This window comes from Apis florea, unplaced genomic scaffold (genome assembly GCF_048593485.1).
Source record: "Apis florea isolate Af1SG1 unplaced genomic scaffold, ASM4859348v1 contig_2350_pilon, whole genome shotgun sequence".
NCBI lineage: Eukaryota > Metazoa > Arthropoda > Insecta > Hymenoptera > Apidae > Apis > Apis florea.
Window position 1 is genome coordinate 6,533,537 of NW_028256565.1, and position 15,974 is coordinate 6,549,510.

Consider the following 15,974-nt stretch of genomic DNA (forward strand, 5'->3'; position numbering starts at 1 on the left):
CAATGGAAGTTATGTCTCCTTATTCGTTATGCCGCGGAGAATATTCTAATGCGTTCCTCCCCGTTATTCATGAGCCGGGGTGAGTCGGCTTCGGGATCTACGAATTGTCGGGATACGTTTTCGTTTCTTTTTCCCTCCTTCCTTTGTTCCTCGTTACAACTTCGACGTCGAAGACCTTCCTTCCTCCCCTTCTTCTCCTCCTCCTCCTCCTCCTCTTCCGGCTCACGGTTATTTTCATCGTGGCCACTGTTCCACCGACGGATGAAAAGATGATTAAAGGTAAAAAAAAAAAAAAAGACGAGAGAGAAAGAGAGAAAAGAGATCGGTTTCTCCTCCCATTATTTTTCCTAAAATTCTGTCTCTCCGTTTGTAAAATTGTCGAGGAGATGTTTCGTCGGGAGACGAAATGTCCAATAATCTTGATGTTACGACGATCGAATTATATTATATCGTACGATTATTTCGTGGAATACGAAATAATGGAACAATGGAATAAACAATTTTTATATTGGTTTTATGTTTTCTGCGTGTAATTAACAGTAGCCGGTGGCTCGATACAAGGATACATATATATTTATCGCTTTTTCATTTGCGATGCACTCGTAACATCTGTCATCCTTCTGTTATCGATGTGATATTATACGGTATATCGTGATGTGAAAAAAAATATTCATTTATAACGATTATATTTGAATAGGTAACGAGAGACTTATAAGATTAGAATTTTTTTTTTTTCTTTCGAAAAGAAAGGTTAAGATATATTTTTTTTTTTCTTTCAATAAAGGGATAAGATCTGTCTTGATTTATATTCATTCCAATCAATGATGTATATATATATATATATATACGTATAAAGCAATCAATCTAAACATCGTCGAACAATTTCTTCTCCCTCTCGACACCGATGCAATTACTCTCACAGTAGATGTTTAAGCGTTATCGATTTCAGCTATTGGTTTATCGGTATTTGTATTAACGGAACGCACACTTGAGATACATTTTGAAAATCAATTCCCCCCCGAAATTGGAATTTCATTTATTTTATAAAAAAGAAAAATCATTATATGTTGTTTAATTCATGTTAATATATTTTATCTCTTTTATCTTTTATCTTTTATCTGTTGAATATTCATCAGTTATCGTTAGTTAAGAATTTTACTGGAAATATTAATTGGTAAATAGAAGACTGAATATATCATCTCATCCCATAACTTCGTTCGTCATTTTTTCTTCTTCTTCTTCTTCTTCCTCTTCTTCACTTCAGTTATGTATACGCTTTATTAAATCTCCTCGAATCTCGACGCAATCTCTTACATTAATTCCCCAAACCTTTCGTCCGGTTTGTGTTTTGCTTTAATCTCAAATTTAAACGAGCCACTCTCTTTTAATAACGATACGGAACTTTGGTTCGAATTTTTCATGAAAATTCAATTTAAGTCCGCGGAAGAACTTCCAAATCCCTTTTCTGATCTTTTTTTCTTCTTCTTCTTCTTCTTACTTTAAACCACATCGGTTGTTTCATTTCATTAAATACAAATAACGAATGTGATTTTTCATTTTTCTTTTTCTTACAGAGTAATTTAAAGAATAATGTCGAATAAACTCTTTTTCTTTGCTCGATTAAATATATAATTTTCACTCTTCGATTTTAGCTCTACTTTCTATTAATATCCATACATCTTTCCAAAAAAAAAAATATTTATTTACGATCAACTAGAAAATAATTTTTTTTCTCAAAGCTAAAGTTTCTTCCACAAAATGATTCGCACGATTCCACGATTTAATTTCCATATCCTCGATCCCTAATCCCATCGATTACCAAAGGCAAAATATCAATTCCTGTACGGATCTTAATCGAATATCAATCCCGTATCTCATCCGTGGCCGAGATTGCGACGGGGCCGTAATTTGGCCGTGGCAATATCCGACCGACCCGTTCCTCGTTTAATCATTTTCGTAACGATGAAATTGTTGCGGTGATACGGCAAGAACGCCGGCGTTTTCAGGTATCAATTACACCGTGTCCCGCGTAGAAATTAGAATTTTCGGCATAATGGCGGTGTAACGGCCATTCCAGGCTAATCTCAACGTGATCATCGATGTAATTACGCAGGGTGGATAAAGGAGTCGCGGTTTGCGCTCTCTTTCTCGATGCATTATTCATTACGGGGTTGGAGTTACCTAAATTCAAAGGCTTCTCGAAGGAACCGTTGGTAATTTTACCAACATGCCTCGTGTTGTACGAATTCCGAAACAATGTACACAGGACGCGTGATCGATTTTCAGAACGTGAAAATTTCAACGTGGTGAATTTTCGAAATAATATAGAAAACGTGCATTTGGAAAATTCCTTTTTTTTTTTTTTTTCACCAATGTTAATTTCGTAATTGGTATGAATTTCGAATATAGGAGCATGCATTTGGAAACGTGGTGAATTTTCGAAATAATGCATGGCGCATTTGATAAGATGAAAAAAACTTTTTTTTTCGTAATTAAATGCGCTTGGGTTGTACGAATTTTGAAATAATGTACAGGATGTGTCATTTATTGCAAACTTGCAAATGTGAAAGATTCTTTTTTTTTTATCTATATTAATTTCGTAATTGAATATGCTTGGTATGAATTTCGAATATAGGGTGCATTTGGAAAATTCTTTTTTTTTTTTTTTTTTATCAATATGTCGGTAATTTCGTAATTGAATGTGCTTGATGAATTTTGAAATAATGTACAGGGTGTGTCATCTATTGCATTTGCAAATGTGGAAAATTCTTTTTTTTTTTTTTTTTTTTACCAATGTTAATTTCGTAATTGAATATGCTTGAATATGAATATAGGTATATGCATTTGGAAAATTCTTTTACGCCGATAATTTTGTAATTAAATATGCTTGATGCGGTACGAATTTTGACTAACAGAATACGTGATATTATTATATTTGGAAAATATCTTGAGAAATGCGAATCGAAAAAGAAATTTTAGATTAAATTTATTAATAGAATTAAATATCGTAGAATTTAAGAAATAAAAGGATAATTAAATCTTTTTAACGTATACACGAGTTATTTTCTATATAAAACTTTTATCTTTCAAATAATAATACGTGCATCAATAAAACGAGAGGCAGGATATTTTGATATAAAGCAAATGTTGAATGGATACTTCTTTCCATGGACGTCATCAAACTGTCGTAAACATGTGACGATAAAAATAAGTCATGAATTTTGTACATAATATGTTACAGCGCCATCATTGTTATTTTAATAATCTTTCAACAAGAAATACACAGAATCGAAACATACAGGATCCAATTAAATCAAGAATGGGGCACGATTCACCACCTTTCCATATATTTCAAATCAAATATTCTCTCTCTTCTTCTCTCTCGAATATTTATTTAAAAAAAATTCATCACGCATCATTTCAATTTCCCTAATGCACCTCTATTCAATCAGCCTGGAAAACAAAAGCGTCACTCGCATCCTTTCATCGATTTCACCTTGCCTCGCCACTCGGTACTTGAAACTCATCAAAAGACGGTCCATATTTCATCGGGATTGACCTCTTTCTCTCTTTATCTCTCTCTCTCTCTCTCTCTCTCTCTCTCAATGCTAATATACACATATATATATACACACACAGCATACTGGGTCACTTCGTCATCATCGAAGTTCCTTCCGGGTCGAGCTCTCTCGCGTTAACTTTCTATTGTCATGCACATGTATGACCGATACCACCATCCATGGCCCGATCCGTGCGTCATCGATGGAACACTTTCGTGGAAAGGTAGGTAGGTGTTCGTTTACTTTTAAACGAGAGGTCTCGCTCCTCTCGTGGAGTCATCGGCCGACGGAAATCGTGAATGAGCGTGTAAACTCTCTCCCACCACACTCTAAGTGGACAAATTTTGGGATCCCACTTGGGAATTCGAAGTAAAAATTCTTCAAACTCAGAAATGTATAAGCGTTGATATCATTACGAATTTGTCGTATTTGATTCGATAAACTTACGCTCGAATCGAACTGAAATGTGTATAAGTACGTCGATGACACAGAAATCGATCGATGGATCACTTTGGGAAAGAAAAAGGAGAGGAAGAAATTTCGATTGTATCCTCGTTCATAAGTAGCTCAGTGGTACGAAGTATAGCCTCGACGAAAATAGAAAGTATACATACACACATATCGTGGAACGTTTATATCATCGCTTGTATCGCGACATAAGAGTAGCCGGCGCATTTTAGATCATCGGCTCGCTTGCGCCTTCATGACTTCCCACATTTTTCCCCGACTTTCCTTCGTTAGAAAGCGACCGTTCCCCTCCAACCGTTCGATCCCCCGTTACGATTTTAACGTAATCTAATAGGAGAAAAGGAAGCAAACACGTGATACAATCACCCTGATAAAACGAGAAAAATTTTTAAAATCCACGAATTTTCTTTTTCGACCATTCTTTACTCGATTCCTCTCCCTTGAAACAGAGAAAATTCACCATCTCTCAAGTATATCTTTCTTACTATAATAAAATAATAGCATATCAAAACACTCGTTTCAATCCGTCTTCCTCGACGCCGTCCCTTTTCGCCAAAGATTACTTCGAGCCCGATTTGTCACTGACAACGACTACTTGCAAATATTTCCAACCACGAAACTCGAGGATTCCCCTCGCGAATGAATCCTGCTTTTTCTCTCCACGTATTTGGAATCATTTCCATCCAGAATAATAACGGCCATTACCTTTCATAGCGGAAGTACGCGTGCAATATGCATACACGGCTACGATATCGCGCCCCATTAAGAGGATGGCTCGGCGAGGTGAGGAACGTTTCCTACAGGAAACAACTTTCCACTCTGGTTTCCCGCTCTTCGATAACCATGCACGCTAAGTGTCGAACGCTCGCAAGGTGCACGTTTTCGTAAGAGGTGTGCCAACGAGGGCCCGTTTCCTCGTCCTCGTAATCATAATCACGCTACACAGTCATTGTTCCTTTCGTTCCCGGGAAGGGAGCAACTCGAGAGTTTCACATTTACTCGATCAAAAATTTTCAATTTGTCACCTTTTATAATATATAACTATTTTTAAATAGAGGATAATTTTTAATTGAAATAATGTATTCAATAATGTATATTAATAGATTAATTTAATCGATGTCTTGCAATAACTTTAATCTATTTTTAATCACTTTTATCCATCTTATTTATTTATTTGTCTCTACTTCAACTGTACAACTATATATTTTCAATGAAGACGTATGATGCACACGTAACCTTAACTATTATTTCTCTTCAATCTAAAATGGAGCTGGCTCTTATACTTTATGCACGATGAGCATATTGAACAATTCATCGTCACGCATTTGGTTTCACATTTATTTGATCAAATTTTCTTTTATAATATATAAGTATTTTTAAATAGAGGATAATTTGTAATTGAGATAATGTATTCAATAATGTATATTAATAGATTAATTTAATCGATGTCTTGCAATAACTTTAATCTATTTTTAATCACTTTTATCCATCTTATTTATTTATTTGTCTCTACTTCAACTGTACAACTATATATTTTCAATGAAGACGTATGATGCACACGTAACCTTAACTATTATTTCTCTACAATCTAAAATGGAGCTGGCTCTTATACTTTATGCACGATGAGCGTATTGTGCATCGTTGAACATTTCATCGTCGCGCATTTGGAATTCGCGTAAGTCTCTGCTGGTCCATTTAAAGGGACGTTTAAAAAAAAAAAGTTAAAACGTTGATGGATTCGAAGAGTAGAAACACACACGCGCGCGCGCGCGCGAGTTTAATGGATTCGTTCCGTGAATTCGAAGATGGAAAAAAAGAAAGAAAAAAAAAAAAAAAAATAAAATCCTGGCTTAATAAGCGTATTCCATGGTTACAGAGAGTTCCAGTCACGTTTAAAATCCACTTTCGTCCCGCTTTCTCTGTAAACAATTTTCAAAGGAGGAGAGAGAGAGAGAGACCCGTTTCGAAAGCGGGCCTCTAGCTTCGATTCGCATGGCCATGGCCTATCGGCTCCCCATAGCATCCCCTTTTCGACGATGGCCAGTCAGTTGTTATTTCACCAGGCCTCGCCTGTTGCGATACACGACACCCAAAAACGAACACTCTAAGGTTTCTCAGGTACAACGCGGTGAATTTATAATCAAGCCCTCTCCTTCTTCGTCCGTGCATGTTGTTCGCGAATGTTCGTATAAATTGAAGCAACGGGCTATTACTTTTAACGAGCGGAAAGAATTTTTAAATTACGTCCCAATGCAAATAGTGGTGTGACGCGAACGATTAGCGGAGGATGTAATATTTTAACGTGTTTTTCTTTTCTTTTTTTTTTTTTAGATATAGAAAAAACAAAAAAAAAAAAAAAAAAGAAAAGGACAAATTCGAGGAATTTGATTGATATTACAAGTTCAAAAATACGATTATTAAACCAATTTATAGGATTCTAGGTTTGATGTATATCTTTATACGATTGAAAGAGCGGAAGTTTTCGATACGCGGAAAAAGAGTAGGTCGAAAACGAAGCAAAATATTACGATATCTAAAAGGCGAAATTAAATCTTCAATCATTTATTGATTTAACGGCGTGCCAACTTTTTCTTCGCTTCCCCGTACACCAAAAACGAATTATCCTTTAAATTGTAACAATGCGCAATTAAAGATAGTAAAAATCGGTCGCTATATATGTATATACATACGTTGACCAAACAATGGACGAGAGATAAAAGCGTATAAACAAATACCGGTTGAAAATTGAACTGTTAAATGTAAGAGGAACAACGATTAAAAAGTGGTATTCCATAGACAAAAGAATGCCTCGCCTCGTAAAACGCACAATGGAGATTTTATTCCGCGTGACCGTCGCGGGTACAAAAGAGGCGTGTCGCGATGGAAATCAGGATCAACAGGAAATCACTTGGGGCGCATCCTCTCTTCCTCCGTCGATCTGATTAACCGTCCTCGAATGGGCGCGGAAACACGGCCGATATCGGCACGTTCCAGATCATTTCAATAGCCCGTCCGTTTCTCTGGCCAGAGAAAGTTCCCTTCTATATAATGGAAAACGCGATATTTTCCACGCGCCACTAATGACACCTCGTGCCTTCGAAGCCTGTTGTTGTCGAGCCGCGTTGAAAAGAGCGTTTTCAAACTGTCGCTCGACAAAGGGAACGAAGCCGGGCTAAAAAATATGGGGGGGGAAAAAAAAAGAAAAAAAAGAAAGAAAAAGAAAAAGGATGTAGAAGGAAGGAAACGGAAAAATAAAGAGAGACGACGAGATGCAGAAGAGCATTCCTTCGAGCAAGCGTGACGTAACTCGTTGTTCGAGGCTATTGTGTATATTACTACTGCTGTATACTTTCTATTCTAGGTGTGCGTCATTGTTGTCATCGTTGTCGTCGTCGTCGTCCTCGTCGTTGTTGAACGACGACGTCGTGAAACGGGAACGTGAAGGAAAACTGGCTACTGAATACCATAAAAGTGGATGCCTTTTTTCGTCGAGAGACGTTGAATCAAGGAGGAAAGTAGAATGAGACTCGACGATGTGATAAAACGCTTGTGATAAAATATTGTTGAAATGACATCTTATTCCTTGAGAGTGTTCCTTCCCGAAATTGGAATAGGAGCAATTCGAATTCTTAAGGGGAGAGATGAGATGAGAGATTCGTGTTGAGATTCGGCCTTTGTGAAGCGAACAACGATTTTTTTCTTTTTTTTCTTAAATTTTCGACACGAGGCTTGATAATAAATCTCGTGAAAATATATCCTCATACCTTGTCTTCGATACAAGCTTTGCTCGTACGATTTTGAAGATATTTTTGCGAAATAACCGTCATTAATTTAAAATAAAATACGTTGGAACTTTTTTCCCTTATTCATTGGGAGATCTTTCCTGTTTTCCCCAGAAAGGAAATATTAATTGTGGAAATGATTGGCAGGATAGAAGGGAACGAAAATAAGGGATAATTAATAAATTTCATAAATTTCGTGGAAATACAGATATTCGGGAAAATTGGAGGATGGCAGGAAGCATCGGCCTCGTCCCGCAGGAGAAAGCAACGTATTGTGAGGGCGTACAACGGATAAAGGATTCATCCAGTTCGAATGAATACGGGATAAACGAGCGGCGGAAACGGCACAGAGGTTTCTCTCTCTCTATTTTCGAACGAAAATCGCGTCCTCCCGAACGGGAGGATGTTGCAATTTTCTAGAGAATTTTCCACCGAGGGCAGGAAACTTCGAAAAAATTGTACACACTTCGTGATTCCAATATCCGCGAATGGAACATTGATAAAACTGTATTTTCAAGAATGTATTTTACTTCGATCTATTTCTTCGATGAAAATTCTGCCGATGGGATGATTTAACGCTAGAATTATCGAGCGAGTCAAATCGATATCTAATTATATATCTAATTATTTTTATAATAGCGTTTTAATTTTATTTAGTTTCGTATATTCTACATTATGGGTTGGTAATAGTGTTCTAGTGTTTTAATGGTTCGATTGGTCGTAGAAAAATAGATGTCACGTGTTGGAATAAATGATTTTATTCCAAACGATTTAACGTATGTATAATTTTAATGAATGTATCTCGAGAAAAGTGAGATTCCGTACTGCAGTTTTCGCGAATTTTTCTTGAAAATAAAGTAGGTCAAACTATCCTGAAATAACATAACATAATAAAGGTTTGCCTAGTTTTATTACTGGAAGTTAGTTTGATTAAAAAATTTTCATTTTAAACAAAGTTATACGTATCGATATCGTTTATTTTAAAACGATATTTCTCGAATCGTCAAACAATTCGATGTCTTTTAATATTACAACGATGTACGATCAATTTCATATTAATATTTCTATACAATATTGATTAAAATAAGAATATTAATCCTTGGAATTACTATTTTATTATTTTATTAAGGAAAATTATCAAAAGGATTATTAAAATTTCCACAAAAACAATGATTGCAGGATCAAGAATACTAGGGAACTGGTTTCGAAGTAAATTCACAACCCGAGAAATCGTCTCAGCGTCTCAATTGGAAAGTTGAAAACGAGATTTGTCCCTTTCATAATTACCACGTACGATAAATCCCATTTTCAAATTACTTAATTTTTAAATACCAACTCTTCTTCAAAATTACTTCATTCGCCGAGAGAGAGAGAGAGAGAGAGAGAGAGAGAAGAGTGCCACATTTGGCCTCGACCATGATAGAGATCCAGAGCGAGTTAAAGGGATGTTTAACGCAATTAAGGCACACGTTGGCGCCGCTCCTTTGGAAGAATCCAATCTCTTTTCCAGAAGGAAGCTGGCCAGAGAGCGCATATCCGTGTGTTTAATGATCTCGGGCCGGTGGTGCAAAGGAGGATAAACGGTTTCTTTGAGGAGAACCGTGCCCGCTTTCTTCCCGTGAAAACGCTATTGGAAACTCTTTGTGCCACTGTTCTCTTCTATTGCGAAAGCTAGGTGAATCGGTTAGGCTCGCGAATATACGTACTCTTTGTTGCTACCGTATTTACATTTGCTTCGAAAGTTCGAGCAAAAATTACAGTGATTTGTTTTCTCAGAGGAAAAATTCTCTCTTATTAAATCTCTCAGAAATTCCATATCCTTTGAATCGTTGCTTATTATAAAAATTGTGAAATTGTCGATAATTTTGTTGATAAAAATCAACATATATCCTTTATATCTTTTTTTTTATATACTCAGAGAAAGATTGATCTCGTTCTACGCAGTAAGTTTTATCCCATTATTTTCAAAATATATTTTCAGAAAAGCTTCGCCTCTTTTCTTCGGCCACGCGCGACGAAAATCCCGTTTCAAAATATAAAACGCAAGCCTAGGGGTAAAAATCGAACGAGTTGGCTCGATAACAATCGAATATTGTGGAATATTGTATTTTGGCAATGGTTCGTCGATGAAAGAAGTTGTTCCGTTTGCTAGCAACCGACCACCTTTTAACCCTTTCGCATTTACGGACGAGATAGGTAGCTCGAAGTGCAATTTCGTTCGTTCGAGAATCTTTGATGAAATGTCTGTTTAATATTTATTACATCAACCGTGACAAAATGACACGCTATGTTTTTTTCACTACCTCTCAACACCGATACTCCCTTCTTCAATAATATGGAAGGGTAATTTTCTTTTTTTTTTTTTCTTTTTTTTTTCAACAAATTTAATCTCACGAGAATATTTCGAAGATAATTTGATCGTAATTATCCGAGTAATCTCTGATTTTATTTGCATTAAGAATTTACCAGCATCCAATTTAAAAGTAAATACAATTCATTTTTGAAGTCGAAAATAGAAGATAAGAATAGATTTTAAAACTTTTTCTAATGAATTTTTCACGAATATCTAGGATTGAATATCTAGCTTGTAAAAGTTAATACGAAAATTTATTTCTTTGATTAAAGAAATTATTTACATCATTTCTCTTGCGATGAAATGAAAAAAAAAAAAAAACGTATCTCGAAAAGGTGGATAAATAAAATTTCGCGATGGAACGAGGGAATAAAAATGAAGGAAGGATCGATAGTGAGGAAAAATTAACACAAATGAGAAAGTAATTCGATATTGGAAACGATTATTCGAACATTTCTTACTAATGGCGAATATCGATTGCAATTATTGCGAGTTTCAAACTAATTGATGAGAAGTAATCAGAAAAACTAATTTTTCGATAATCCGAGTAACGAATATACGCTCGGTATATTCTCTCGCCGGTTGAATAAAACAAACGGTATTAAACAAATGTGAAGAACGATAATCCTTTGAGAGATTATCCTAACCGATTAACCTTTTCACATTTAATACGAAACCGTGTTGTTCTATATTTATATATAAATCTAAATATTCCATATACTTTTAAACCGTTCCACAATTTAAGTTAATTAATCGAGTAATGATTATTAATCAATTTTAATCGAATAATAAACTCGATAACAAAAACGAACGACGATTCTCCCAGTTTTAACGCGTGCAAAAGATGAACGCGTGAAAAAAGCTCGTTTCCATTATTAACAATTATAAAAGGGAACACAGTCACGAAGGAGTTGACGAGATATTTTTATGAACTCCTCATTATTTGGTTATTCATTATTTTCGTTCTTGTATCAAGAGCTACACATGTGTATACATCCTAATCGTGAAAATGAACGAGCAGAATTTACATGGTCCGAGGATAATTTTATTATGCGTAATAAAATTGTCGGGATTTCCTTGCACCGGAGCGAACTTAATATCGTTCGTCGAAAATTCGATTGAAGTGACAAATGACTGGTGGTGAGTGGATCGTTAACAAAAATTTCCCTCGCGTAAAGTGGTTTTTCCGAAAGTTTCACAAATTGTCGATCGACGACAATACGAAAGTGGGAAATAAATAAACAGGAAGGAGTTAGAAGGAGTAATTCGGTTTAAAATTAAAGCGAATATATGCCGCGATTATTATCGCAAAACGAGTAACGAGTATCGATCTTGTCGATACCGGTTTTATCTGTAATATCGTACAGGAACGAAAAACACAAAGTGACAGAAAATCCGCGTGAATTCGTGTATATATATATATATATATCGATTCTCGTTGCTTGGTCCAATTACGTCAAAATTACGATCATAGTACGTTTCATTGTTCCGTGGCTTCGAAAGCGCACACATTGTAATTCCTGATGCAACTATCATAAATACGAAAACTGGATCCCTATTGAATCTGAAACTCGCCCATTTCAAACAATCGTCGCAATACAACACGCTTTTGTTTTACATTTGAAATTATGAGTTTTAAAAAAGACAAGGCGCAAAGGCAAAATATACAATTTCTTTCCAATCTGGTTATTCCAACAACAACGAATTAATTATTCCTTTAGTATTTCTTTCTTATCTTTCCTTTGAATTCATATTTACATATTTTCTTGTTTCCTCGAATTTATTAAAAATCTCGTCTATCAAATTTTTTAGAACTTAAAGTTGTTGAAACACAACTCTTCGACGATAATGAAGATAATTTTTCAAAGCTTCACCCGGTGTAATCTAATTCTAATTCTACGCTGAAAAAGGAAAAAAGAAGCAGGGTTTCTATTCCGAGAAACGAAAGTGAGAAGGAGAAATAAAGATTCGCGTGAAATTTTAAGAAGAAACATGGGCGAGAATTTGCATACGGCTTGTTAGGGGATCCGCCAACAACCAAGCGGCGATAATTTAACTTGAACGACGCCTCGATTACTCTTCCCATTCGCGACACGTAGGATCGGATTCGCGATTTCTCAGCCTCTTCTGAAAGATTCTTCTGTTATTGAATCGATTCGTGCAACAAACTTAACAAAAGGCGCACGTAAAAACGGGGAGGAGGAATGCAAAGAAAGCGGGAATAATTAATACTCGGTGCACATCTCGGCTGGACAGAGACGTATACGCGAGGTGTAAAAAGAAAAATTCTCGCGCGATGCTCGGTTTCAGGGAGGTTACAATACGTATTTTTGCATACGTATCGTTGCTATGTGTCGGGGGCAGAGAGACATGCTTTCAGAAAAATTTGTATTTCGTAAGTATCTCTGAATAGAATTAATTAATCGAGTTCACATTCGTTCACTCGTTCATCGGATGTGTGAAAAAAATTCGTACGGTTTCGCCGGAGTGTTATATTTGATCGTAGCCTGATTCTAAGAATTTTTTTCAAGTTTGTAGAGCAATGGCAATGTAATTATTGATTATCAGACTGTGGAAATTTATGCAGAAATTTATGTAAAATACGCGCTTGTACAAAGAAAAGAGAAAAAATTCGGAATAAAATATCACGAAATATCGAAGGGTGAATCCATATTTCCAGTTTCATTTGTGTGTCATAATTTATAGATTTATCTGAACAATCTCTGTAATTAATAGTTATATCGTAATAAACAAATGTCAAAAATCATCGATTAAACACGACGGGTATACATTCCTTTTACACCCTTTTTCGCTTCTCCATCCATTCATCCGTTGGTCATTTTAAATTAATATTTTATAATCGTTTCGATCGATTCATCGCTATGCTTTTATACCGTATTCATTCATTTCAATCATATTTTATATATATATATATATATATATATTTCTTTCAATAAAATAAAGATGGTCGAATAACTTGACAGACATTTAATACGTCACTATACATAGAAATTGCATTCTTGCCGTTTTAGAAAGCGCACGCACAAGTGGATATGCCAAGCATGGCTCGGTGGATTTCACAGGAATTAATTGACTCGGTGATTTCAAGAAATTTATCGTCGTGATTTACGGGATCCACATGAAATTTAAACCGCAAGAAAATTTCTACGTTTTGTAATTTCATCGTTTTTCGATGCTGGTGGAAAAAGAAAGAAAGAAAGAAAGAAATGGGAAAAAGAAAAATTGGGGAGGGGGAGGAAGAGAGAGAAAAAAAGAGATGATAAATAAATAGAGGAAAGTCGCGTGCACGTGATCCACCGGTATATCCGGAACGTTTTTTTCCATGTGAGAGAAGTACAAGAAAAACGGTGTAATTGTACCGTTGCGGAATATACGGATGAAAATAGTCGAAAATTAATTCCGGTTTCGAGTTGGATAACTCTTAACGCGTTAACATGAAAGGAATATCCACTTTATTGATGCTTGGTATCGTGTTCAGAGACGCGTTGGAATTAATTAATTTTTTTTTTTTTTCCGAGGGAATAAATCAATTGTGTCAGTTTGAATAATACTTTTAATTAAACATTTCCTATTTTTTTTTTTTTTTAATTCTATCTCGTTAGAATATATTTGCAAATTTATCAAACGTAAGGTGAGAAAGTATTTTGAAATTTGTGAGAGATATTGTGTAATAATGTACACACACATTATTTGTGTAATCATTATATTTTTTTTCAATCGTTGAAGTGAAAGAAAAAATAAAACTACACGCATGTATACCTACACATATATATATATATATATATATTAATATCCTTCTAGAGGAAAAGAATTTTTATTTGTCTTGTTTAAAACATGACGTTTTACTCTATTTAAATTTTCAACCCGTTGTGTGCCGTTTATAAGAAGAGAATTGGAAATATGAGGAAAAAAGTAAAAAAAAGAAAAAAAAAGAACATAATTTAAAAACGCAAGTTTAAAAAGTTAGGAAAAAATTGTTCTGTTCTATATATCGTTATATATAGGTAATATAATTATGATATTCATATATGATTAAGAAATGGCAGAACTCCAATATGAAAAGAAATTGTAGGAGGAGGATAATCTAAATTTAATAAACATCTCGTGGATGAAGTCGGCGTTTTCAGAACGCGAGACTTTCGCGCGCGCGATGAAAATTCATCAAGCTTTAGCGGGGCATTTTTAATCAACCAGAATAAGAAGATAAGTACACGCACGCACACATGCAGATGCTCACGTGCACACAAGTCAACTCTCTCCATCTCACGAACAAGCAAAGTGCTCTCAACGTAGAAGGAATATCTCCTTCGGTAAATAAAACAGGGAGTAACCGCGGTAAAGATGATCCGTCTATTAAAGATCTGAGATAGGATCCGTTTCATAAAATCACGTATCATCATCTGTTAAATCTAAACTATTCATTTCAAGAAGAAAAAAAGAAAAAAAAAAAAGAAAAAGAAGAAACGCCTAATAAATAACGAAAAAGAAAAAAAAAAACAATTCTTAAAATTATCCAACCGACCTCCAATGATTATAATTCCGAAGGAAAAGAAAAAAGAAAGAAAGAAAGAAAGAAAAAAAGAAACAATTTCAATTAACCAAATGTCAATCTCACGTGAGAACGACATTTCGCAAATGGAAAATCGAGTGAATCGTGTAAAAAACGAAGTGTACAAAAAAAATCAATTTGCATGCACACGTACCTCGATTTCTATAATTCACACGCGTGGAAACGTGCAGCCAATTAATCCACCGTTCTCCGTGAAACAATCCGTAGATCTTCTCTCGTGCGCGCGCTGTGTGTGTGTGTCTGTGTGTGTATGTCTGTGTTTATTATTTTTTTTTTTTCCTTTCCTCTTCTCGCACTTGGCAAACGACAGAAAATCGTGAACGATTGTTCGATAAAAATGTCGAACGACGATCGTTTCACTGAATCGCAACCCCTTATTTCCCCTGGAAATGAAATGCTTTCGCAGAGAGACACGAAACGAAAGAGGCAGACTTGGATTCGAAATTGCGGTACCGCTCGGCAGGTAACGCGCCTTTCGCCGCTCAGTCCGCGCCGAATGACGTTCGTATACTGTCCTGGCTCGGTGCGTTCGGCGGAGCCGGCCTCGTATGATGACCCCCTTCTAGAATTCTACGGCCCTGTCGACGTACGCCAGTCTCTGGACACCGACGTAACACCAGGAAACACGGGTAACCGTCGATCCTGTTGGATTCGTTCACATCTAAAATTTCGCCGACTGAAACTCCTCCTTTGCGGTAAATAATAAAATTCTTGCTTTGCTCCGGATAAAAATCCGGCATGGAACTCGTATCCGTGTAACCTGGAACAATTTTTACCGATTAAATTTTAACCGATGATTTTTCAATCATAGATAGTTTCGCGTTTTTTTGATTTAACATGTAAGTTTTACCTTTTTTTTTTTTTTTTTAGATAGCTTCCTTTTTTTCTCTTATATTTGAATATATATTATACGTAAGTACGTATTGAAGAAAATGGAAGGAAATATTTAAGGGAAAATAACTATAATTGTGCTTATTTGTCGTACAACAAAGAGGAAAAGTAGAGGTAAAAATGTTTTGGCTCATTAATTATGATTAAAAGGTAATTGCGGTAAAGGTAAAATAATTTGAGGATGAAATAACGAGTAAAAATTGTAGCGTGAAAATTTTTTTTAACAAAAGCATTGTTTTAGAACAGCGAATAAAATTAGTTTTGTAATTGATTTTCCTCTTAATTTTAATAGTTTTTTTTACATATTTTTTTTTAAATCTATAAATGAC

The 15,974-nt window shown here is 35.4% G+C and overlaps 1 protein-coding gene across 1 annotated transcript in view; it reads right to left on the reverse strand.

The window, feature by feature from the left end:
* Positions 1 to 15,304, reverse strand: part of LOC100863347 (thyroglobulin) — a 28,884-nt gene extending 13,580 nt beyond the window's left edge. The window contains exon 1 of the mRNA XM_086904899.1: positions 14,888 to 15,304. The gene's annotated coding sequence lies outside the window, so the exon portion shown is untranslated. The remainder of the gene's footprint in view (positions 1 to 14,887) is intronic.
* Between the last annotated feature and the right edge of the window lie 670 nt (positions 15,305 to 15,974).